The sequence below is a fragment of the Equus przewalskii genome, chromosome 2, assembly GCF_037783145.1.
Source record: "Equus przewalskii isolate Varuska chromosome 2, EquPr2, whole genome shotgun sequence".
NCBI classification, from domain to species: Eukaryota; Metazoa; Chordata; class Mammalia; order Perissodactyla; family Equidae; genus Equus; species Equus przewalskii.
In genome coordinates this window covers 52,982,371-53,008,349 of record NC_091832.1, presented here as the reverse complement: position 1 = coordinate 53,008,349, position 25,979 = coordinate 52,982,371, and the positions used below count along the sequence as shown (strand labels likewise).

Here is a 25,979-nt window from a genome sequence, read left to right as displayed (position 1 = left end):
TCTATGGGGTAGGCAAAGCAAACCATGAAGTAGGTAATATCTCCAGATTATATATGAGGAAGATGATTCCCAGGGAGATTAGGCAATTTATTCAAGGACATAACGGGTGGCAGAACCATAGTTTTAGCTCAAAGAGTACAGCTCCAAAATCCACATACATATACCCTTTGGTATTTGACCTCCTTAATATCCTAGTGACTCTGACACTAATTTTTCATGTGGTCTTGAAAAAATCATCTCATCTTTTTCATCCTCAATGTCCCTATCTATGAAAGAAGGGGGATGGACCAGAATCACCAAAGGCCACTCTCCTGCTCTGTCATTCTATGGTTCAGTGAAGACACTTTCAATAGCATCCTCTCTATAAAGCTCTAGCCATTCAAACTGCTACCCACTAATTGGCTTGAACAGTGATAACAACCATCTCTTCTCTCCACACCCATCACCTCACTTCATCTTTACAGCATTTATGAATATCCAGGAATAGAGATACAAACACAGGTGCAAAACTAACAACAACAAAAACAAACAAACAAAAACCCTGCATTCTCACTCTTAAAAACTTCAACATTTTAGTGTTTCCTTGACCTTGAGATACGTGAATTCAACACATGAACATATCTGGCTTCACAAACCTAACAGCAGGACAAGAATAAATAAGAAGGAAAACAACGTGTAGGATACCACTATCTGCTAACTCTTAGAAAGAAATTCCTCCCTGTCATTTTCTGAAAGGCAGATTTTCCTAATAGTTATATGTGCTTTGTGCTTTCCTCGTCCTTCATCCTGCTCTCTCCTCCTTGGTTTTCCAAATTTCTCTTTCTTGATAAGTAAGCAGGTTTATATTATCCTTTAAAATATACATGCCATGGTATTGTGCCAGCATGAATTTGACACGAAAACCCTTATTTGTGAGCTGTCAGTGCAGGCCTTGTCAATAAATAATAGAAGTCCAGCACATGCAGGTTTGATTTTTATGTGAGGTATCCAGAACACAGGTGTGACATAAAAATTTCTCAAGTGTGGCAATGCAGGCTTATTTCTCTAGAAAACATAATTTCCTCTCACCAAATTATCACTTGACAATAGGTTATAAATCAACTATGGAAAAGCAGAGGAGTAGCCTGGGTCTGATGCCATCTTCAAAGTCAGCATTTAGCCTAGAAATGACACACAGCATGTAATCAGCTCTACAGCTCACTAACATTAGCAGATCCATTAATGAGATGTGTGCATTTGTTCAGTATCTTTCACCCATCTCAACAGTTTCTGGCATGGATATCCATAACAAATTGATATGCAACAAGGCCAGTAAACACAGCTGGTGAAAGTTGAGGGAAAACAAGTATAATGCCATGTGTCCACTTGGGACAAAGAGATTTACTTGGCCCCAGGGATCCAGACCATATCTTGACCAGCTATGCCTGTGTATTATTAGCTCGAAGGTCAGGGACCTTCACAATCTACAGTAAGAAAATAATACTGAGCTTGCATAATACAACAAGCAAGACAAGTTTGAGTTTATAGTGAACTCTCAGTGAGTTACTACTACCAGAGAATGCTGTGCTTATCCCAAATCAGTTCAATTTGGCTTTGGATTATGTCATTTGGAAAATGGATAAAGCAAATTTACCGAACATATCCACACTTAAGCCGTTAGTCAATGATGGCCCTGAGTGCAGAACCCAGGTCTTCTGACTTCCATTGAGATGATCTTGTATTTTTATCAGATTATTTCCAATCTGTCAACAAATTCTAGCATTTGACAGAATGAGAAACAAAATACGTATGGTTCAAAGAGATATATCTACATCCAAAGAAGATACAGACCCAAGGTTCTCAGAAAAGTTAGATCTTAAAGACAATACTAGAGGAAAATGAGAAGATTGGCCAGAATGTTCCATGCAGAAGGAATAAAGCACATCTGCTAATGGTTTCAATTATTTATTTAGTTATTATTATTATTTAACATTAGTCACTTACAGGATTTCATGATTTGGCAAGTCAGTTTATTTGTTAAAATTCTGAGAGTCAATAAGCCTTATATATGCCATTCTTGTTTATTCTCTCCAAAACAACTTAAGCTTGAATGTGGGATTCTGTCTCAAAGAATCATAAAACCAGCTCTACAACTGTGGCTCTTCCAACGACCTCCTTTGACAAAGCAGATACAGCTGAGTTGGTGTGGCTGGCAGTCTAAAGCACTTCACGGAAGACCTTGAGGTCAGCAGAAAACTTGACCGCCACATTTCCCCTCTAGAGATGTCTATACTCAAGAGAATAATAAAAGCAGGATAATTAGATCACATTTAATAGTAACGCATGCATTGGAAATTCAGTATAGTAAGAACAAAAAAATGATTGCTGATATTCATATCCTAATATGTAACTATAAAGTAATCTCTCCACCTCTTCCCACTTGATGGGCCTCTTCCTCACTTATCTACTGGTTTCCCAATCTCTGACAAGTACTGCTGTGAAAAAGAGGAAAAAGAAAAACTGACCGCTTCCTGAATTTTGTTAGCTTATTAATGCCAAGAAATTTTCAACCTGGTATTATTACTATCTTACATAAGTATTAAATTTCAGCTTTGGAATTTATTAATGCAGTTGTTCAAAAACATTACTAGGGACCCAGTTTCATCCCATCTTCCAGCATCGCATCCTAGACCTGTTTTCTTCCAACTTTATATTTGTTCCTCCTCATCACAAGATGGCTGCTGCAGTTCCCTGCATAACAGGAGTCACAAAAATATCAAGGGATAGAAGAAAAGAGAAATAGTTACTCCAGTGTGAATAGTTACCAGTGAGAAAACGCTTGCCCAAAGTCCTTCAACAGACCTCCCTTCCTGTCTCACTAGCCAAAATTACATTAAACGTCAATGCTTCAATCATTAGCCGTTGAGGGCAATGAAATTACATATGACTGATTAAAGCTAATCAAGGTCCATTCCCTCTTTGCTGAGATAGAGCTAAGCTTGCAACCCTGCCAGCAATAAGAAGAATAAGACCAACGAATAGTGTCTGCTCGTTTGATGAGGGCAGGACTAAAAATTTGAAGCATAGCAAGACAAGATAGAAATCCTAGAGGTTAGGAATCACAGAAAATGAATATGATTTGGAGTTTGGAGTAGGGGCTAAGGTGGCAGAGCATGAAATAATTAAAGCCAACAGCGGCAGAACTTTTTATGTTTCATAAGAAACACAGATATGGCAAACCTGAGAGCAGAGCAGGGGAGGGGGGACTATTCCTCTACCCTCTAGGTCCTTCTGGCTACTCTAAGACTTAAACTGACATGAGACAGACTAACGGGAGAAAATCAAAGAAAGTTGCATAACATCTATACATGGGAGAAGCCCAAGAAATCTGAGTAATTCACCAAAATGGCTGAAGCCACCATGTTAAATACCATGTTCAGCTAAAGACAAAGGAGGATGTTGGGGGGGGGGGGGTTTGAGACTTCAAAGAGGAGAAAAGCAATTCACATGGAGATGGAAAAGCAAACATTTAATAAACAAATATTGATCATGCCTTGTAAAGACAATGAGAGATGGAGAGGACTTTGATTGAAAAGCCCTTGTTAGGTTCCTCCTTGTCCATGACACCCAGTTTATATTATACTGTAGTTACCTTATGGTATTAGCTCCTTCCTGGATCAGGCCTTCTATCTCAAATCTTTTAGGCACTTAGGGGGAAGGTCAAAGTTTCTTTTAGAGTCTTTTGTTTTTTAAAAGAATCAAGCCAGGGGCTGGCCCAGTGGTGCAGTGGTTAAGTTTGTGCACTCCACTTCGGCAGCCTGGGGTTTGCCGGTTCAGATCCCAGGCGTGGACCTACACACCACTCATCAAGCCATGCTGTGGTGGCATCCCACATACAAAATCAAGGAAAATGGCACAGATGCTAGCTCAGCGACAATCTTCCTCAAGCAAAAAGAGGAAGACTGGCAACAGATGTTAGCTCAGGGCCAATCTTCCTCACCAAAAAAATTTTTTAAAAAATAATCAAGTCAAAGAGACACATTTTGGGGTGGCCAATTATGATCCCCCACAAGATGCTATTGGCAATTTATTTGTGTGGAAATGTTTCCATGTGAACATGTTTAAAATAAATTAGCAACCTTTACCATCATGCTCCATCATATCTCCTTCCCCCTAATTACTCAAACTAGATTTGCCATATGCCACCACTTTTAAGAACATTAAGCTACTTAAGTGCCAAATTTTCATTATTATGAGATGCCCTCACATTGAAAATAGTGCTAAACAGCACTTAAACAGCATTTTTAAAATAAAAGCAATGTTCACTGGATTGATGACCAAATGCTACAGAGGCTCCAGATCATGGATTGCACATTTAACTTGGAGTGAAAAAGAAAGGAAGGAAAAGAATAAGAAAGAAAAGAAAATCGTTAAGACAATCAGAAAACATTTGTGAACATACCAACAATAAGTTGATAGGCACAGGCACTGTGGGCATCCAAAGGAGGCATTGGAAATTAATTGTTAAACTAACAGAGGTTGCTTGATAGGCTGTTTGGGATGGTTGAAAGATCTTTAGCTTTGACTCAGACAAATATAGGCTTAATTCCTGGCCTTGTTGATCACTAACTTTGGATAAGTTCCTAATTTTTGTGGAATCGGTGTGTTCACGTAGCATGAGGACAACAATGCAGGACTCTTGGATGATTGGAAATGATGTAGAGACAATGCCTTCCACAGTGCTGAGCAGAATAGCCAATAGTGATAGCAGTAAGGGAAATGGAAGTCGTGTTGGTGACAGCACTGGTTTGTGACAGTGGCTGTGTACTGCTAGAGGTGGTGACAGTGGGAGTAAGCGTCATAGTGCCATGTTAGCAATCATACAGAAATTTGTTCACGTATCGTTGACTATATGGAATCAATACACTATTGACTGAAGAATAGTGTGCATGCATCCGTGAGAATTATCCTTTTGAGAAAAAGTCCCCCTTGAGAAGTGCCTTGAGAAATAGCAAAGGACGAGTGGAATACCTGCACAACCACTCAGATGACTCCATCAAAGAGGTGATAGGCCACCCCCACATCTGGGTTCAGGCAACAACTTTGAAGTGAGGTCACTGAGTGGATCATTGAAATATTAATTAAGGCGTAAGAAGCAGTACAGGTTATGACATGAGAGATGAATTAGAGATATATTTAAAAAAGAGCTAAATCTAACTAAGCTGCAGCACAGCAGAGGGACTGGTGGAAGAGAGAACGAAACTAAGAAATGTGAGTTTTTCCTTCCCAAGCAAATATTTCTCAAGACTAAAAGTGATATTCGTTACTAGACTCATTATTACTTTCTCCACCACTTATTAAATTCTCTGCCTCCCAGCTCTGCTTTCCTCACTTCGGTAATTCATTTAACAAACAGTTATTAGACACAAAGTTTATGAAAGGAGAGCTGCTTTTGGAAAGCGATATAACAAGTCCCTGTTGCCTAAAATAGTGGGACGGAATAGCATAAAGGGACAAAGTTACAGGGGCTGGCCCCGTGGCCGAGTGGTTAAGTTTGCGCGCTCCGCTGCAGGCGGCTCAGTGTTTCGTCGGTTCGAATCCTGGGCGCGGACATGGCACTGCTCGTCAGACCACGCTGAGGCAGCGTCCCACATGCCACAACTAGAGGAACCCACAACGAAGAATACACAACTATGTACCGGGGGGCTTTGGGGAGAAAAAGGAAAAAATAAAATCTTTAAAAAAAAAAAAAAAAAAAAAAGGGACAAAGTTACAGAAACACAGTTTGTAAAATAATGAAATAGTGTTCTGCAAAAAAATACTGTGCTTAATTTTAGAAAATTATATGCCAACCTCTTCAAATTTATATTCTTTTGTTTACAGCTTGAATTCCTCATTCTACTCAAGCTCATTTTCACCTGACTACTTCTACCAAATTGCAGAGTCACCATCTCATTCACTCTTGTTCAATTAATAAAATCTTTCTTTTGGTAAATCTTCCTTTGAGTTCCATCTTCTTGATGGAGTCTTTCTTGGCCTCCTCGATCCACGCTCATCTCTCCTCAGTTTATGTTATCTGGGTATCTGTTGGTATCTGTTCTGGCCATTAGACTTTTACCACATATATTTCTTTGCCCTATTACAATACTCCCCATTTAAATACATGTTATATTCTCAACTAAACGCCTCGGGGATTGGGTCTTTGGCTTAGTACCCTGGTGTCCATCACAGTATGCCTTTCCAACTGGTGAAGTGGAAATGACTCTAAACCAAATCTTCACTTAAACTTTGTACAAGTCAAAGGACAGAATGGAAGAAATGAAAATATATATTGTAAGGGTCTTATATTACACATGAAATGGTAGATTGTGATAAGTTAAAGATTCATATTGTAAACCTTACAACAGTCACTCACAAAATAAAATAAGGGGCCAGCCCTGTGGCCGAGTGGTTAAGTTTGCGCACCCTGCTTTGGCAGCCCACAGTTTCACTGGTTCGGATCCTGGGTGTGCACATGGCATCACTCATCAGGCCGTGTTGAGGCTGAGTCCCACATGCCACAACTAGAAGGACCCACAACTAAAAAAACATATACACAACTATAAACTGGGGGGATTTGGGGAGAAAAAGCAGGGGGAAAAGAAAGAAGATGATTGGCAACAGTTGCTAGTTCAGGTGCCAATCTTTAAGAAAAAAATAAAATAAAATAAAACAAGAAGTATCACGAAATAGTCAATAGTGGAGATAAAATGAAATCATATGAAATACTGAGTTATTCCAAATGAAGGGAGGGAAAAAGGAAAATGGGACAAAAAAAGATGAAACAAATAGTAAGATGATCAATATAAACCAAATCCCACCAATAATTGCATTAATATAAATGTTCTAAACACTGCATTTTAAGTATACTGATTTTCAGGCAGGATGAAAAAGCAAAACCCAAGTATACATTGTCTGGAAGAATTTCACTTTAAATATAAAATACAGATAGACTAAAAGAAAAGGGGAGCAAATACTAATCAAAAGAAAGCTGGAGTCACTATATTAGTATCAGAGAAAATAACCTTCAAACAGGAAATATTACCAGATATGTCAATAATTATTAATTTAATAATTAATGTGAATATCTCTATAGATTTAATAATTCCCAGCCCAAATCTCAACAAGCTGCTTTTTTTTTTGTCAAAACTGACAGTTGATTTGAAATTTTAGATGGAAATTGCTGGGTTTTGAGAGAAGGATCAACCTTAGATTGGAACAGAAACGTCTTCAAGTAAAACAAAAGAGGAGGTTGGGACAAATGTACAAAAAGACACTGAGGAGCACTGGAAAATAGTCACAAATCCTGCTGCGTGGCTTTCTCTCTCCGCTCAACAGGCAGTGAGGTCGTCAGCGGAATGAGTGGTTGGACAGCGGTCTAAATATTTTAAAGAGGGGGTTAACATTTTGGAGTATCCTCTGAGTTTAACAGGCTAGGGGAACATAAAAGGGTTTTTAGGGGAGGTCTGAGCCCTGAGGTCACGTTTGAAAGCACGTATTCGTGCAGGCACCATTTTGGTGATTTAGCTCCAGTAATTCTCAGAGACTAGGGTATTGGATAATTTAGATGATGGCAAACTTTGGGATTTATTGCAAGACTGCCCACTCCAAGGCCCCAGTGGACATGCTATAGTGATCAGGAAGTGAGTAGATGATGACAGCAAAGATGAGGGAGTGAGGAAGGTACAGCTGAATGAATGAGCACCCAAAAGTATCTCCTTTTCATGGCTTGGAGCAGACAGGAAAATGCTAATTTCTACATATCAACCATTCATTTTCTTTCTCTCTCTCACACACACACACACGCACATGTGTACACACACACACACGAGACTAATTTAAGACTAACATTCATTAGATCTAAGGAAACGTACTTTGGGATGGAATCAGCCAAAGAGTGTCAAGCCTCTCTTTATAGGACATACGTGCAGATGATATTAGATATACATGAGAACTTGGAGTCCATGGAGATTGACTCTCCATGTTTACAGATGAGAAAATTGCTTTTGAAGAAATTTCCCACATACACATAAACCCACCTATCAACAATATTAGAAGTAAACTGCACCAGTTTTTGGAATCACTTGGATCTATTCAAAACCATTACTTATATTAGGGTTTTTTAAAAAAGTGAATAAATAGAATTCCAGCTTGGGATTTGTTTCAGCTTGAGATATGAAAAGCTGCAAAGAGTATTGCTTTCAACCTTGAACAATGTCAGCAACAAAAAAAGCCAAACAAATGGCAAATTCACCAATTTTCATGATCCCATCAGACAGCTGAGGTTTTAGGGCAACCAATTAGCCAGAAATCTAAGGAAAGACGGGCACCTGAAAGGCATTTGCAAAGAGAGACAGAACTGTAGCCCTCTGTACAGGGCAGATGCAGCCAGACTTATTTAAGAAAAATTCAGACCAAGTTGTCAAGGTTAAGGTCAATTGTGGGCCAGCAAGAAAACAGAGAACCACTGGGAGCTGACGATGTACAGAGATTTGCATTTACTTTCAGACTCCTCCGCTTTCTAGCAATCCCACCCAAAAGAATTTAAAATTTAGATTTACCCCAAAAACCTGTATGCATTATTCACAGCAGCTTTATTCACTAGAAACTAGAAAAACTAGAAACCACCTAGATGTCTTCTAAGTATATCCATACAATGAAATACTATTTAGCAATAAAAAGGAACAAAGCGTTGATACACGCAACGTGATGAATCTCAAATGCATCTTGCCAGGTGAAAGAAGGGATAAGTCAAAAGGCAACATACCATACGATTCCACTTATATGACAGCTGGAAAAGCCAAAACTATAGGAAGGGAGAGGAGATTAATGTTTGTCAGAGGCTGGAGTAGGGAGAAGTCAACTATAAAGGGGAAGTATTGACACTGTTCTGTAATTTGATCAACAATTTAAACAGAACACCTGTCATCATTCCAACGAACTCATATTCCATGGAATCATTTTGGAAAATGCTGGTGTAATATAGAGAAAATTGGCTTTGGGGGGTCCAACACACTCAAGTTAGAATCTCTAATTCTTGCAGAAATATAACTTGAGTGAGTTACTAAACATTTCTGAGTCTCCTTCCTCATCTGTTAAATAAGAGTTGTTGTCAGGATTAACTGAAAAATGAATGTAAAATACTTTAAAAATATAGTGATTCCTTTTCTTTCTTTCCCTTGCTCATTCTGAAAGGTCATTCTTAATGTCAGCAAATCCTGGCATTATCAGCAGTCCTCTCTCCTTTCAGAAATCTAATTTGCTGTTTCCACATGGTGTGCAAAGCCAGGTAATAGCATGTGTTAGAATGTGTCTAATCCATTATTACCTATGTTTTGATTGAAGATCTAAGGGTCTCTCCTATGAATAAATTATGCATGCTTTTCTGGGATTTATGTTTTGTGGAAGCCATCAATGGGTTTAGCTGTGAGGAACTTCTGAAGCAAGAAGCAAGGGAAATGAGCAGGAACTGAAAAATCTTGGATATTACAAATAACCCCCCAGAAGGCAAAATGACCTCCATTTGTTTATGCTCTCAAGCCCACGCTGAACAAGCTGCCACAAAGAGCTTTATTACACAACTGCAGAGCAAGATGATTTTCCCCACATATTTAATAATGATTTGGGAATTTAAAATGAGAAAGAAAAGCTAAGGGCAATTCCTCACAGTTTCTTCGTCTCTCACAGAGAAAAAAGTAGTTAGAAGGCTACTGCAGTAGCTGAGGGGAGAGATAGTGAAGGGCTAATCCAGAAAGCAGGGAGCGAGCAAACACAGGGCACACTGGGAGGGAACCACCAGAAGATGCTCCCAGCCGCCGCTGCCTTAATCCTGCCTTCACCTTGATCCTGCGCATTAAGAAGGAGTCTAGTATTTGAAGTGTGACTAGGAAGAAAAAGGCACTCTGAACAGGAATGGAGAAGTTGGAAAAAAATGTTGAATGATGGAAGAAATTGAGGAATTTTGTTCAGGCAGGTTAAGTTTAAGGTACCAGTAAGCTGCCCATATGGAGATTCCAGAGGACAGTTAGAAGTAGAGATTTAGTGTTCTGATGAAGACCTGTTTTTGAGAGATACATTTAGGAGAAATTCCCTTAGAAATACTAGATGGAGCCACGGAAGTGGTTGAAATCAACAAAACAGAGAGAACAGAGAGTTGGGACAGGAAATGAAAATAGAAAAAAATGCTTGCAAAAAGTAGAGAGCAGAGGTCAGGGAGGAAGCTGAGAGAGGGGAAGTTCCAAAAGATCGCATAAATCAACAGGATCGATACTGTCATGTGGCCTGGGGGTGAGGCTCCACCACACAGGGGTGCTCCTGTCTCTGACTCCGTAGAAAACCTAGAGATGGAAGGACGGGAAAAGATGGCCGCCCACGATTCTCTTCCGTTGTCTTCTTCACTGTAGCATAATAAGCAGAGAGTGTAGCTATCCCCAAACTCAAAGCTGGGTCTCACACAGAATACTAAGTTCAATATGACAACTGCTGAGTTGAGGAAGGAAAATCAGGCCAGGCAAGAAAAGGACAAAAAATCTGTGCTTCGTCCACTTTCTAAGAGAACCTTACAGAGTATTTCATCCTGAGAGTCTGTTACCACCTCTGGGTAGCTGTGGAAAAAAGTATCAGATATTACTAATTTGATTCAACAGCTGTTATTGATTACCTGCTAAATGCAAGGCTCCATGCTAGGAACCTAAGCAGCGGTTCTTAAACTGTAGCTGCCCTCAGAATCACTCGGATGACTCCTGAAAATGCAGATGGCTGGGCCCCAGCTCCAGAACTTCTATTTCAGTAGGTCTGGGATGGGACCTGAGAATAAGCATTCCTAACCAATGCCCAGGTCGGGTTGCTGCTGCAGCAACAGGGATCATACTCAGAGAATGATGGACCTAATGGTGCATCATCAGAGAAGGATAAAGTTGGGGCTATTGAATTCAGAAAGAGAAGTAAGGTATGAAATCTTGCCATATATATCAAGAGAGGGATCATTTCAAACTCAATATTCTTGAAGTGAAAATCAAAATCAACCTTCTACCATCAGAGCCCACATACTTGTCACTTGACGGGGCTGATCTGGAGCAAAATCCACTCATATCATCTACAGATGAAAATCCACTCATATCACCTACAGATAAAAATCCACTCATATCACCTATAGATTAAAATATACTCATATCACTTACAGATTAAAATACACTCATATCACCTATAGATTAAAAAATAATAATAATAAAAACTCCTAAATCTCCTTATCTAATACTTCCTGGATCTCCAGGAAGACAAGAAAAGATCCCTACTTTTTTGGTTAAATTCTTTCTGTCTTAATTCAATATAACCAGACCTCATTTATTGAACCTACTTTCTACATTTATACTCAGACTTCTTTCTAACTCACTTTGGATAGTGAACTTTTAAGAGCAAGAATCTCACTTATTTAACTTTATACCCCCAGTACCAGACACAAGACCTAGCCCACTCTTTAACTGAGAGAGGAAGGGAAGGAAGGAATAGAAGGAGAAAGGAATCTGTTTAATTCCTGGACTCTACTTCAGTTAACACAGCTGACTAGGCAGCTTGTCCTTGATACTAGTCTCTCCTGGACCATCAGGCCTTATTACTGGGCAGTTCTCCTCAGGGCTTGTCTATTTTCAGCGTTCAACTTTTATTTGACTCTCCCCATCCTCCTTCCTTCAGTGTGACCCCTGATCTAGCCATGGGCTCTCTCACAGCCCACTCCTTCTACATGAATTGTCATTTAACAATTCTAGTCAATACCAGTTCCATACTTTGAACTGCCCATCACTCTCCCCATCACCCAGGCCCAAATCCCAGTTATATTTAAGTTCTCCAATTCTTTATGGCGTGTTCCCAGGCAGGCTCCAAGGCATCTTAATTCTTCCTTCATGTGATTTCTCATGAGTCCCTCCTCTCCCAGCCTCCTCAGCACTATATTTATGCCTAGACTGTTAAAACAACCTTGTAACTGGGCTCCCTATTCCACTACTTCCCTTCTCCAATTAATCCTACACACTATTACCACATTAATCACCCTTAAACACCACTTTCATTATCATAGTAGCAGTTACTCTTTATTAAGCACTTAATATGAGTCCAATTTAATGCTAAACATTTTATATGTATTATGTCACCTCATTCTCACACTATGAGACATGCATTATTATCCCCATTTTAGAGATGAGGTAACTAAGGCTTATTCATCTATAAAGTCTTGCTTAAAGTACAATGTTTAAGGCCCTCTACAATTTAACCTGCATTCCTAATACTTTCTCTCACTCTTCTTCTCTTCAAAACCTCTATTCCAGTCAAACTTGTCTACTGACACCTCCAGATTTGCCCTCACCTCCCCACCTTTGTTGCTGAGTGCATCTCTCAGAACCAACACAGATTGCCAACCACACAAGGGCAAGACCCATTGGAGAGCTCGAACGCCGGACTAGCAAGTCTAATGTTACTGTGTAAAGAATACTATGCTTCTCAGAAAGCTGTTAGTACAACTGATGCATGGAACTTGACCACTGTAGCCATTCCAACCACTCCAGCGCAGGCACAAAGAGTAACATTCTCTTACTCCATCGTTGAAGCTTCTTAGTCCCTGGTTGCTGCTTCAGATCATTCCTGAGTCTCTGCTGCGTGATCCAATAAATGATATGAATATCCTTGCACCATCATCTGGGCTGAATGTCCATCCAGGTCACCAGGCACTCAAACAAGCAGAAACTCAAAAAAGTATAGCAACATACTTTTGATAGATAGATGATAGATAGATAGATAGATAGATTGATAGATAGAATAGATATAGAGATATGTAAATGATGGATGATAGATAAGATATAGAGATACGTAGATGATAGATAGATGATAGACGGATGGATAGATAGATTATAGAGGCATAGATAGAAACATAGATAGAAACAGATAATTGATAGATAGATCTGGAGATACATAGAGAGAAAGAAAGATAAAGTATTAGTCAGGGTTCTCCAGAGAAACAAAATATTTATATATGCATTTATATATGTGCATTTTATGTGTGGATTTTTATGTACATATAAAGCAGATTAATCACGCCGAATTATTCGTTCAATCACGGAAGCTAAGTCCCAGGATCTGCCATCTGCAAGCTGGAGACCCAGGAAAGCTGGTGGTATAATTCAGCCTGAATCCAAACGCCTAAGAACCAGGAGAGTCAATGGTGTGAATCCCAGTCCGAGGGCTGGAGATGAGATGAGCTGTCCCAGCTCACGCAGTGAGCAGAAAAAAAGGAGTGAATTCCTCCCTCTCTGCCTTTTGTTCTATTCAGGCTTTTAATGGATTGGATGAGGCCCACCCATCCACATTGGGGAGGGCAATCTGCTTTACTGAGTCCACCCATTGAAATGCTAATCTCATCCAGAGACATCCTCACAGACATACCCAGAAATAATATTTAATCTAGGCACCCTCGTGAACAGTCAAGTTGACGCACACAATTAACCATCACGATAGATATAATGTATATCATCTAGATAGGCACTTGTTTATCACTTGCTTCAAATGGGTAGCCATAAGCATGCATACACATATAGATTGTAGAGTTTAATTTGTGCAATATTCTTTCCTTAGTAGTCTCTTGGCTCACTCCCTCACAGCATCCAGATTTTCACTAAAAGTTTCCTCCTCAGAAAGGCCTTGACTACAGGAGCTTCAACGCAGCCCCGTCTCCCCTCACACTGCTTTACTTTTCCTAATAGACCTTATCTCCGCCAGGTAGTCTACCACACGCATCTCTGCCTCACTCGAATGGACGCTCCATGAATTCAGGTGTTGCCTGGTGTTCCCCGTGGTCATCTCAGAATCTAAAACAAGACCTGGCACTTAAAATGTCCTCAGTAAATATTTGTGGAGAGAATGAACATAGTGAAGATGGTCATAAAATAATGATAAGGACTAAAAGCTTTACTTGAAAATGGTCTTACTTTAATTCCAATGTATATGCAATGTCAAGTTTTTAATTATATGGAAATGAGACAGCCTATGAGGAGAACATTCCTGCCTTATTCAATTTTCCAATCGTTGTGCATTTAATCTGGTTCCAGCTCTGCTGTTCACCTGGTGGCATACAACCAATATAATTTCTTGTAACAGTGAAAAGCTTCTGTAAGATTGTTTGGCCATTTGAAACCCACTTAGCCTACAGACTGGAATAGATGTCTAGGCATCAAACGATGGTAACCAGATGTGGACCTGTCCTATTTCATGCCTGATGGCAGGAGACGTTTTTAAGTGGAATTATAAAGAAAAATAGAAAATTGGAAGGGAAAATGGAGCCTGAAAAGTAAGCACAAATGATTTAAATTTCCTCAGAAGATAGTGGAGTTTTCTTAAGGCTCTCCTGATTTCAAGATAAAGCCAAGATTTGCATATCACCCTCTCCTCAGGCTACACCCACCAGTGTATCCCCATATTTTGTTTATATGCCCACATGGCAAAAGTTTACCATTTCAGGACATAATGATGACAAAATAATTGGTGGTGATGCACCCTGCCCCAAACATAAGAAAGCTGTGCGAACCTTCAGACAGACCCAAGGGATATTCGGGTCTTCAGTGTTTCCGAGCAAGCCGGGACACTCTGTCAACTCCAGGAAGCCCACACCCGCGCTCTTCAACATCATGCTCCCAGGAAAGCCACAGATTCCTCTGCTTCAGGAATACACTAGCCAAGATACATGTTGGATAAATGGAGAAAAGCAAGAGAAAGCCCTGATGAAAGAGCAATAGGGGGCCGGCTGCCAGATGTAACTGCACCCTTTCTTAAAGGGTGTTTGTGCAGGTGCGGGGCCAGTCAGTCCTGAAATGGGGGCTTCCCTTCGGCCTGCCCTGGCCACATACAGTTTGGCCATGATGCACCAGGGCTTAACCAAAGCCAGGCCTGATGGGGAAGCCTTCTTCCTTACCTTAAAATTAGTCTTTCTCCACAGTGTGTCACACCGCTCCATGTTTTGTTCTGTTTTGCTTTTTACTTTGTGATACTTGGGGGGAAAAAACCTGAGTATTTTTGTTTGTGCTTTTTCTCTTACCTTTCCTTTTTATAGAACAAAGCCTTTGAAAGTTACCAGGCAACAGAAACACAAGCAAATAGAGAATGATGTGTAGCGCAGCTAAAACAAATTCAATCAGTCATTTATTGGCACCTACTACATTCAAGACACATAGAAATGGACACTTAGAATGATGGAACAGAGAACTGTAGAACTCAGAACTTTTCCTCAATGATATATTTTTTGAAATTTATTCTACCATCTAGAAATAAAATAGTGACAATTAAAATTTTTAAAAGGACATTTCTTCTTTAAAATTAGCATTCCAATGAAAATTAGGGTGAAGATGTTCCAGGAAAAAAACGATTCCATGCAACATTTCTATCTTCTCTTTGCCCCTCTAGATCCACTTTCTATCCTTCTCCACCCTGCTCTGTGTTCTAAGAGGCTGATTTCCGTGGGTTATAATTATAATAAGGAATCTTTTGTCCTCTAGCTTCTGGTTGTGTTTGGTCAATGGGAGGCTCTGGCAGGAAACCGGAGGGAGAAGAATAAGGTTGCGGTATTTATTTCTCTGAAATCTTCCTACAGAGTCAACTGGGACTAGTTCTGACACTTGACCAACTCCTCTTAAGTTGACCCTAGCCACATGACTCTTTTTCTGGGTTCCAGTAAGTGCTCAGTTCCTTTGTCCCTCAGCCTTGCATGTCCACTGTGCTTACAGTTTCCCTGCAGCCTGCTCATAGCTTTGCAATTACTCTCTTTATTAAACCCTTTTCAAATTGACTTGTCTGCTTCCTGCTAAGACCATGATTAATGAATATCTCAAGCCTGCTAATGGAGGCTATGGACCAGAGTGAGGAGAAGGAGCCAGTGGAGATGGAGAAACAGAAAGTACAGAAGAAAAAGCAAGAAATGTGTGATATGATCCTTATCTTGGACTAGATGGAAGAGTGTGAGGTAGAGTCCAGACAGAAGAATTCATCTGAAACAGAAGCATCGTCTTTCTGGGCTGAAGGAAAAGAGACTAAAGTGTTGCAGATATAAGTCTATTTGTCAGCGTGTAGGCAGGAAATTCAGGCAGTTTATGCCTGATAGTCAGGATTTTCTTAGTGAGGTAGGAGTCAAAGTTGTTTGCTAAGAGCGAACAAGATGGGAGGAAGGTAAAGGACCTGAAGGTTATACTGAAAATTTGGAATAGCCACTGCAAGAAGGGAAAGAGTTTTCTGACCTGATGCACGGATTCAAAGAAATGCCCCGGTGATTTTGGAGACCATGATTCTGTCATGGCACAAATCCACGGAGGGGCTGTGATTTTTCTCCAACAGTTCTCAGAAGTCCTGATGTAAGAGTGGAAAAAGGGATGACAAAAATGATCCAAGGGGCAACTGTGAGGCAGGTAAGATGAAACTACTGAGGTGTTAGCACAATGATTTAAAAGAGTAGCGGTTCTAGAGCTACACAGAAACTCAGTGCAACTCTTTCCAGCTACATAACCAGAGGCAAGGTATCTTATCTTTTCAGTCAGTTTCTTCCCCTGTAGCTTGGAGATAATAGTAGTATCTAACCATAGAGCTTTCTTTTTAATGAAATATGATTATCTATGTAAAGTGGTTAGTAACATACCTAATCCTAGAACATGCTTAATAAATGTTATCTTTTGTTATCACTAGTAAAGTGTTGAAAATGGTGAGAAAAAAATAATAGTTAAATAAAGCAATGGAAGTCTAGACTAGATGGGGAAGAAGTCAAGCTATGAAGAAGGCCTGTGGACTGAGAGAAAGGAAGGAAATGAGAGACTGGAGATCATAGTGGCATCCAAGCCCAGAGCACTGGGGGCAAGAGAAAGGACTGAAGTCATAGAGAATGGCTACTGGAGTTGATGATTTCAGAGGTGAGGCAGAGCTGGTCCAGGCTGGTATTGTCAAACATATGGTACACAATGCTCCCCTCCACCACCTGAAGACAGCACTCATCCATCATAGCATACAGCCCTGCTGAAGACGAAAGAGAACTGTGAACCAGATGACAATACCCTCAACAAACAAGGGAGAGTGCCTGAAATTCAGACAATAACAGTAGTAAGATCGGCAAAAGGAAAGGAGAAATTGACGGCATATTCATGCCCTGTGAGATGAGGGAACAACTGTCTCTACTCAAGAGAGCTACAAGAAGATGACATCCTTAGAAGAAGAGCTAGGTTTCAGTTAAAATGGGAAGTGAAATAATGCTGAACATCAGACCAGAAAGTGCTTTCTTGATGATGTAATAGATGATTAAATTTCAATTTAGTTGCTAAAATATATGTGTTTTGATGTACAGTAAAATAAAGAGGATGCCTCATTTTTTAAGCAGAAAAAGTTAATATGTACATATGATAAAACATTTAAATATGTATATGTAATAATGAATAGTCTTTACTATACATACAAATTTCAGTTTTTCTCTTTCTTGGTTTAAGAATCCAATACAAAAGCTGCATTTTAATGAAATTTATAATATGAATTTTAATAGTACACTGACATAAGCAAAACATTTTACTTGAAAGTACTTCTTTATAACATACCATTCAAAAATAATTTAATAAGTTATAAACTCAAAAAATTGTCAAAAGGATTACAAAATATTGCAAGAGGGGCTCAAAAGTTAAAAAATGCAGTCAAGTGAAGTGAAGTTATGGAAAGGTATTAGAAAGAATTCTGTAAAGAGACTAAAGAAAGCCTTCTTGATGCTGCCACGATGTTTCTAACAAAGATGGTTAGCAGGGACAGCAGTGAGAAGGGTGACGTAGGAGGAAGCACAGGGCTGAGAAGAGGAGGAAGTGGGAAGACAGGAGACTGGAGAGGCTGCATTTGTAGGTGACATGGTGACAGAGATTAGAAGCAAGTTAGGGACTGGCTGGACTCAGAAGTTTCATTTGTGGTAGGCAGAATCTTCCAGGGTACCAGGAAGGTCTATAGACCTAGGCCCATAGACCACAGATTTTGTTTGCTGTGGAATCCAAACAGAACCCTGGAGAGGGGAGGGTGCTGTTTGGGTGACCCTGAGGAGGGGCACTGGAGATTGCAGGAAGAGTGAGAAACCACCAGGCCTGAAGGCAGACTCTGCAAGATAGTGGAGATAGCTTCGGGACCATCACCTTCTGGTAGAATTCACTGTGGCCACGGTGATATGGAGGTCCGAGATTTACTTCACGGCTCCGGAGAGTGTCTGAGGGGGCCCGGAGGCCCTGGGCTCCAAAGAAGACACCACTGGCCACAGGTTAAATACAGGAGGTTAAAGAAAAAAGTCAACTGTGAATGTCTCTCAAATATCTACCAAAAGCAAGGTAAAGAGTTTTTTAAAAGGCATAAAACCTACAAAGACAAAGAAAATAGAAATATATCCTTCTCCGCTCCTTTCCCTCCACCAGGAGAAGACTGGATGTTGGTTTAAAGGAATGCCAGGCACAGCTGAGGACCAGAGTCCTGCAAACGGATGACAGGAAAGTTCACACGCCAGCGAGACTCACAGTTCCATCCTCTATTTGACTCCTAGAATAAAGATAGCCATGCTTATAAGGCCCCAGCCAGACTAAAGGCCCCTTTCCAGGTAAACTGACCAGCCCAATGAAACAGCCTGATCCAGCCTTGCACAGAGGTTACCTTTTCTGAATTTCACTCTCAAAGATTAAATACCGCCAAAGATCATCAGATATTTGAGGAGAACCTGAAACATGATGAACAGCAACCAAAACACACAAATAAAAAGGTCCTAAAGGAAAGAGAAGAAAAACAATTAATTATCATTAATGTCTTCTGAGAGATCAGAAAAGATACTGAATCCATGAACCAGAACATGATGCTATTTTTTAAAAGGAACATTCCAAGAACAAGAAAAATTCTTGGAAATTAAAAGTATGAGAGCACAAATAAAACACTCAATATAAGAAAGCTGGAAGAGTTGATAAAATATTTAAAGAAAAGACAAAAAGACTGAGAAAACTAAAGAACTATGAAATTTTGAGAATCAGACTAATATGTTCAAAATCCAAAGATTTTGGTTCCCATAAAGAAGAATTAATTAACATATTTTTAATGCAAAAGTTTTCACAAAAATACAGATCATGAGTTTCTGGAGTGAAAGTGCCTACCACGGGTCCAACATGTAAATATCTTTTAAAATAGTCACACCTTGGCATATAATTATGAAAATCCAGACTCTCAGGATGAAAAAAAAAATTTCCTAAAGAAAATACAAATCACTTGAAGGGACAGAAATCAGAATGGCAATGGCCTTCTCAACAGCAACTGTCAAAATTATGAGGCGATGAACCAATTCCTTCAAAATTCTGAGGGCAAATAATCTTTACCTAGAATTCTATACCTAGCCAAAATACAAACTAGAAACCAAAATAAAGATATTTTCAGACATGGAATGTGTTGGATGATTTACCTCCCAAGCTACTGAGCAATGCTGTCCACCAAGACAAAGGTGTAACCCAAGAGAGAGAATAACTCAAAATCTAGAAAATTTGATAGCATCAGGGACAAAGAGAAGATCCTAAAACTATCCAGACAGTTAAAACTTATCATAAACAAAGAATCAAGAATCAAAATATATTAGCCTTTTAAATAGCAATACTGCATGTTGGAAGAAAGTTCATTAAAATTTTGCCTTTAAAATTCATTGGGAAAATAAATTTCAGCCTAGAATATTCTTTATCCAATTAACCTATCAATCAAGCGTTGGAGAAGGCAGATTGGCTTGTGCCCATGCTATACAGAGCTAGCTATCAGGACTGTGGCTTCGTCCTGTGGCTTTGGGGAAGATAACTGTTTCTGTCACAAGCCCACAGACCAGGCGTCACCTCTTAGCTGCTACACCACCTGCAAGAGGCGTTGGTATAAACGGCATGGGCTGCGCACTGCACCAGTAAGGGAGGTAGAAGGTGGGATTCACATAAAGCAGGACTTCAGTGGCGCCCCCTGGAGCTGTTCAGTTTTGGAACTGACCACAATCATAGCAGGCATGAAGAGATAAGCTTTTAGCAGTTTAGGTTTGAAGATTACAAACCTGTGAAATATACTCAGTATTATATGTTTGGGAAAGAGCCAGAGAGCAATCTGCCACTTAATACATAAGTTCAATTATCATAAAAATAATGCTGTGGAGCTGTGCCTGCTGACTAGTTCAACATATACGTGCTGATCATATTTTCCCTTTTTTACAGTCTATCAATTCTAGATAAATGTGGAAAGAGCATAAGCACAGCTTTTGGATGCTTCAAAGAACTGATCGTTCTGATTCCAAAGTATCACCAAACGTGTTGTCTATAATTCATTGGTGAAAATACATGCTATGCTCTCTTTGGGTGGCGTTGGGATAAAAGAATGAAGCACAATGTGTGAGGTCACTGGACTGTATTTCAGGGAAAACCTCTCCAGGTTTGATGTCTAAGTTGGTCAATCTGAAATTTAAAACCACAAAGTAAAGCACACACCAATTAAAAGTCAAAAGAAAAGCAAATAAAAAATATTTCATCAGAAAATTTTAGAATCTCAAAAGATGTTGCAAACTGACTATCAAGATATTTAAAGGCCTTTAAACTGGATAAGAATTTAGAATATAGCAGCTATTTCAAACAGTATTTAAGCACCACCACGTTTATATATTTCTCAATTATTAAAATCTCCTAAATGCGTCTTGCATATTTCACCCTCTCCACCTTGTCATAAATCCCACCCTCACCTGAAGTATCTTTTCACCATCCAGACCCTACCCAACCTTCAGAACCAAGCAAACACTTCAACGTCTGCGCCCAAGCCTTTCCTGATCTCCCCATCTCACAATTTTTGCTCTCATCTACTGCTCCATAGCACCATTTATTTTGGTAATAAGGCATATCTGAGGAAGTGGCAGGTCTTATTCCTTTAATTAGGTTTTAAGCTTCTGGAGAGCAAAGACCTTACCTTGGCCTCTGTATATGCAACAGCCCGTAGCCGAGCGCTGGAACAGAGTAGTTGCTCGGTAGGTCTTCGCCAGTCATTTCTCTATATGATACAACAGAAAAGAAAGCTTCCCTTCTTTGAATCAGGATAAAGTATTTCTTTAATTAGGAACGTAATGTACGACCACAGATTCAAAACCTTGGATAAAGTAGCTCCTTCCTAAAAAGGAACGTAAAAACACAGTAAGCATATTTTTACACACATTTACATCATTTTTACAATATAGCATTTTATAACAATATAAAAAGTGTCTAAAATATGGCTATCATCCTACCTACTACAGAAGCCACTTTGACACACTCTTCAATGAGACCCCTTCTCGTTTCCAGGATTTTCCACAATCCTAGCTTACCTCCTACCCTTCTGGTTCCTCCTCTTCTGTTTTAGTTAGGAGCTCTTGGTCCACTTGATCTTGAAACGTGGCAGCTAGTCCATGGGCATTTTTAGGTTCACTTTCTACTCCATACTCTTTTCTAGGCAATCTTTTATCTAAACCCAAGGTCTCAAATACCATGACATTTCTAAAATTCACATCTACAGCCCAGGCATCTTTTCTGAGCTCTAGAATTATATCCAACTACCTCCTCTGTTTGAATGTTTCACAAGCACCTCAGTTTAACTTACCCTAAACTGAATTCAAGATTTACTCTCCTTTTCTATAGAAGAATCTCAGTGATGGCCTCACCCTCAGCCTAGTACTACAAGCCAGGAACTCTGTGATTATCCTTGAATCTCTCTATCATTCAATTTCCCCCAACCAATCTGTTGTCAGATCACCTTTTCCATATCTGATCTATTGCCTCTCAAATACTTGTACCCCTCCATCTCCTCTTCCACCATCCTGTCCAATCTATTGTTATCTGCTGCCTGAGTTTCCACTATAGCCTCATAACTAGTCCCTCTGGAGCCCATCTTGCCACCCTTCCAATCCATCCTCCATGCAATAGCGAATATAATCTTTTCACACAAATATGATACTAATTCCAGGCAGAAAACCTTACATTGTTTTTCACCAGATTTAGAAAAATATCTGTGGTGGCTGCCATGATGTGCACTCAGGTCCAAGGCATACATTCCCCCAGCTGCTGGGTGTGTAGCAGATGATAACTTTCAGCTGAATCCCTCTCCAGGACTTACCCTCAGATAAAGAAAGCCATCTCAACCAAGACCACACACTCTTCCCCAGGGCAGTTCTCATTTAACCGGTGGTCAACTGGTCTTTGAGAAAGTGTAAAGACCCAGCCCTCTCACCTAAACCTGTGACAACTCTGGAGGGTCCTCTAAGCTCCATATACAATGGACTGATATGTTTCTTGAGACTGCATTATAGTCCGACTTATCTCTCTGTCCAGTCCTAGTTTCTTCACTTACCTATAGATTTTGATCCCTAGACTACTCACCAATAAACTTCCTACATGCTAATCTGCACCTCAGAGTCTGTTTCTTGGGGATCCTGACTTGTGATAATATCCTTAACATGATATAGAAAGTCAAACATGATCTGACCTCTGCCGAACCCTACACCATGCTTCCCCAAGCTCTCTGTATATCTGCCACCTTAGTCTTTCAGTGCCTTGAATATGGCATTTTTCTTCCAGCCTCAAGATCCTCACATGCCTTAGGCTCTACTCAGAGCATTTAATGCTAGCTCACCTCTACTGCCCAATTCCTTCATCACCATCATCTCTTTGCCTAATTAATTCTTACTCTATATTCAAATCTCAACTCCAGCTCAAAGAAGTCTCTCCTTGCCCCCAAGACAAGTTCGTTCCCCTTTTATCAGCTCTTACAGCCAACTATTCTTCCCTCCCAAGGTACTTTAAGGGAACCATAATGAAATATTTTGTAACTAATTGTGAAATATTTATCTCCCTTGACATAAGAGATGTGGATCTCTCTTATTTGCTACTATAGTTCTAACATGGAATTTTGCATATATTAGACACTCAAAAAGTACTAAATCACCATATGTGACACGGTCACTGATCAGTGATATTGCTGGAGCTATATAGTCCAATCCTCTCATGATAACAGTAAACAAATAGAGAGAGAAAAAGTAGTCATCAAAGTTATATTCATGCATCTGCACAAGAAGAACATGTTTATAGCTTAGTCCAACCCCTGGTCCTCTTGATAATAAAACAGCTCCTCTCTCCCAAACTTCCAACAAAGAATTCCAGAAGTTACATGAGAAAGTATAACTACTCTGCAAAATTGCCAAAGCCCATTAGCAAAGAAATCCAACAAGAGAAACCTTTCTAGAAATGTGTTTGGGGCAAAAAGAAGAGGCGTTCAGAATTCAGTGTCTGTTAGGAAGGACACTGACTAGCCCAAAAACAAACAAAGACTCTGAATAGTAGGGAATGTTCCAAGTTGAGAACAATGGAGAAAACTAGGGATAGAGATGCCTAAGTGTGTTAGGATGATGTGGAAGAAAGTAATGTGAGCACATCTGTTTTTATAATATGGTGCATGACCAGCCTGAATGTGGCTCTTTTACCTCTACCTAGAGTATAGACATGGAAGACAATAATATATCAGTTAACTACAGTGAGTCTAATCTTAAAAATTCTTGCAGTAACTAAATATGCCAGTTTCCAGACTCTTCTAAAATACAGTTTTGCATTTTATTTTGCAAATGCATTTTGCATTTGCATGGGGCTGAAGAACAAGTTGGTTTACAAGGACAAAGCTTTCATCCAAGTCTTCACATAGCACAAGTCTAGGAAGCACCATTCACCTGGCATTCCATGTGAATTGTGTCTGCTGTGGTTGTGCATTGTGGCACCTCTGGTCATAGAATGTGGTTGATTAATTCCAATGGAAGTTATCATAATTATATCTCTGGGATTCCAGGATGAGTCAGCAAATAGATGTGTGGTGGTAACTGTTTCATCACCTACCCTGCAGTCAAGTTTTACAGTGAATAACCTTAAGAAAAGCTGGAATCAGGAGCCACCTTAGGGTAGAAAACCAAGGGGAAATTCTGAATCAACCAAGAATAACTCTGAGACAGTATATGCAAGGCAAATATGAAATGATATATCAGCATTCAGGAAGGAAAAAGAATTATTGGCAGGATTTTGAATGTTAACTATGAAGTCAGTACCAAGGACTGGATGGAGAGAAATGTATGAACCAGAAGCTTTATGTCAAGGACAGAAACAAGAGATGAGCTATAGATAATTCCAGAATAGACCTTAGAATCAGAGGTAGCAGTTAGGGGTGCAAGAAGTAATTTTGCTAGTGCTCTTCTTAAAAGCCAGTGGATCTGGGGGCTGTGAAGGCTCAAAGGGGCTGCTTTAGAGGCTTTGCTGGGAGATGCTCCCGGAACTGCCCTTCCAGTCCTTTAGAGTGTTGTGCCTTTTCAAGGCTAGAGAACAATGTGGACAGCTGATAAAAGCAAATACATGTCTTGAGCATCGATTGCACTCGTTCATTGCAACAGACATCCTGGCTCATTCACGACCAAAATCACCCCTTATTTGACAGGGAAGTTGAGTACAGGGATATTTTTTAACCCAAATAATGGCCTCAGCTATTCTCTTTATTTGTGCCAAAGGCAAACTGAATGCAAGGAAAGCATCTGTGACCAATCAAAACAGGTTCAGCACCACCTCTGCTCCTCCAGGCACAAACACTTCACTGTAAGTCTTCTTGGCTGTGCTGGAGCCTACACCTCATTACAGAGAGTTTATCCAAGGCCTCCAGGAACAGGAAGATGCCCCACAGCCATTTCAAGAGAGCTAAGTGAACAAACACACAGGAACACCAAAATAGCACTCTTCAAGGTACTCATCTTTAGTGTAGGTCCACATACGTCCTTGAAAAGGCAGGAAAGAACTTGATGGTTGAGTACACATACTAGTCGGAGATCAAGTCCCCACTGCATTTATTTTAAACTTAATAAAATAGGAGTGAGCCCTGCAGTGACAACAATGACAAAGAGTATGAAGAAATGGAGGGTTTGAAAGAAGAGAAGACTAGGTGGGAAGATAGGAAGAGAGACCAGTCTCATTCAAAGGTCAAGGCCCACAAGCACTCTCACAGAATGTTCTCTACGCATCTTACATTTTCAGCAGAGTGCCAAGCTGAGTTTTCACTCTCCCAGCTATCCAATTCAAAAGGCTGAGTCTAGGAGCCAAGCTTCTCCCTCCCTAACCATACCACAGGGATGGGAACATACCAGAAGCAGCAAGTCCTGGCTCCACGCCACCTGCTTTATTACTTATTAACTTATTTTATATAGCCTTCAGCATGGCAAGAAAAGCTTCCTTTAATTATCAACAGGAACGAAGAAGCCACAAGGGGAAATCAGAGCCGGAGAACTGCGGCTGCGCATATTACACCCCGGCTCTTATCAAAGTTGACAGAGTCCAGGCTGTGCAGATACCGCGCTGGCAGCCGCGGGCTGCGCGTGGGCGGGAACCTGGAAGGCATCGCCGGGTGCCGGGGCCTGGTGATTCTGCTGGAATGAATTCTCAACGAGGGGGATTTGTTAGTTCTTCTTTCCTCTTCTGCCAGTTCAGGGTGGTTGAACGCCGTAGTTGCCAGACACAGAACGCACAGACAGTGTGCAACCTTTCTGTGCAGGTGGCCAGGGAGGCGCAGTGGGTGGAGCTTCCAGGTGGTGATGAGGGTAGGAGAAGCGGTCATCAAGCAGAGGCACTGGCTAAAAGGCAGCCTCGAGCCTTTGCATAAGTACTAAAATTACCTTCAGAGCCTGCATAAGTATAAGCAAGTCGAGCTGACAATTTACTGCGTGAGCTGGAGGATACCTGGGAGACCCTGCGTCTGCCCAGACATATCTCCCCTTTCTGTGCTGAGTTGTCTAAGAAGCCATCATTGCAGGATCAGATCCAGTCCTGCCTTCTCCCTAAAGTTACTAACACCTTCTCATGTCTGTGCTTGTCCCAGTTTTACCCAGAGGAGCA

The 25,979-nt window shown here is 40.3% G+C and overlaps 1 long non-coding RNA gene across 1 annotated transcript; it reads right to left on the bottom strand.

Annotated features, from left to right (window-relative positions):
- Positions 1 to 1,928: 1,928 nt before the first annotated feature.
- Positions 1,929 to 25,640, bottom strand: LOC139082028 (uncharacterized). The gene is made up of 3 exons (XR_011537682.1): positions 25,232 to 25,640; positions 21,007 to 21,204; positions 1,929 to 2,266 (listed from the first exon to the last, which is right to left on the bottom strand). It is a non-coding gene; the product is annotated as an uncharacterized lncRNA (long non-coding RNA).
- Between the last annotated feature and the right edge of the window lie 339 nt (positions 25,641 to 25,979).